Source organism: Wasmannia auropunctata, unplaced genomic scaffold (genome assembly GCF_000956235.1).
Source record: "Wasmannia auropunctata unplaced genomic scaffold, wasmannia.A_1.0 LD336055.1, whole genome shotgun sequence".
In the NCBI taxonomy this organism is placed as follows: domain Eukaryota; kingdom Metazoa; phylum Arthropoda; class Insecta; order Hymenoptera; family Formicidae; genus Wasmannia; species Wasmannia auropunctata.
The window spans coordinates 240,388-241,628 of record NW_012026835.1 but is presented as its reverse complement, the minus strand read 5'-3'; the positions used below and the strand labels follow the sequence as shown (position 1 = coordinate 241,628).

Below are 1,241 nucleotides of genomic sequence, written 5' to 3'. Positions count from 1 at the left end.
CATTTAGATTCTCTCTTAGCTTCAGGCACTCTAACAAATACTTTGCTACCGTACAATTTCAAATTTTTAATATTCGGTTTTTCCTTAAATAAAATTTCAAATGGTGTTTTATTCTCAATAGTGTTCGTAATTGTTCGATTCTTAAGATATGCGGCCGTTTTAATGACTTCAGGCCAATATTTTCGTGGCAAATTTGAATCCGATAATAAACATCTCGCGGAATTCATAATTGATCGGTTATACCGCTCAGTTGTTCCGTTCAGCTCGTGTGTGTATGGAGGACAAGGTTCGAGTATAATACCTCTATCCTCTGCTATTTGTGACATTTCATTATTTATAAATTCGCGCCCGTTGTCACACCTTAATTTTTTTACTCTTTTGCCAATCAAATTTTCAACTACATTCAAATAATTTTCAAAACACTTTGAAACTTCGGCTTTTTGTTTAATCGTATAAACTACTGCACACTTACTATAATCATCGATAAAAGATAAAAAATACTTGGAACCGTCATAGCCCGTCGTGGCATGCGGTCCATTCACATCCGTGTGAACTATTTCTAATATTTCTCGCGCTTTGTATCTATTATTTTCGAATTTTAGGTTATGCATCTTATATTGCAAACACGTTCCGCATTTCAAATAGATCGGTTCTAATACATCGGGCATCCTGTCAACAAGCTTATCTTTGCACATTCTATTCAAGTATTGAAAATTTACGTGACCCAATAATCTATGGTATCTTTCTTTCTGTGTCATCTTCTCAATATTACCTAGGTACGAATCGGTTCGGTTGTTAAAACTATTCATTTTATACAATTCATTATTCTTAGTAGCTACTCCGATCAACACACCTTTATCGTTATAAATTTTTGAATTATTACCAATAGAAACAACTTTATTGCGATCTGTCACTTTTGCGAAGCTAATCAAATTTTTATCCATCTCTTTAACATAATAAACATTCAATAAATCAATTCGCATTCGATTACCATCTACTTCAAAATAAGTAACAACATTACCGACTTTAGTGCCTTTAAGTGTTCTACCGTCACCTACCTTGACGTTGATTGGATTTCTTAAAACAACAGATTTTTCAAAATACGCGTCATTATTAATAATGTGGTCTGAACACCCGCTGTCCAGTATCCATTCTATATCATACTTCGCGCTAGTGTAGGCCGCTGCCTCGCTCTTACACTCTACTTGCGTTATGAAGGTACCGGCTGATGAGTCGTCCAG

The 1,241-nt window shown here is 35.0% G+C and overlaps 1 protein-coding gene across 6 annotated transcripts in view; it reads left to right on the top strand.

Annotated features, from left to right (window-relative positions):
• Window positions 1–1,241, top strand: part of LOC105450766 (membrane metallo-endopeptidase-like 1) — a 22,952-nt gene that overhangs the window by 5,990 nt on the left and 15,721 nt on the right. The window lies entirely within an intron of this gene.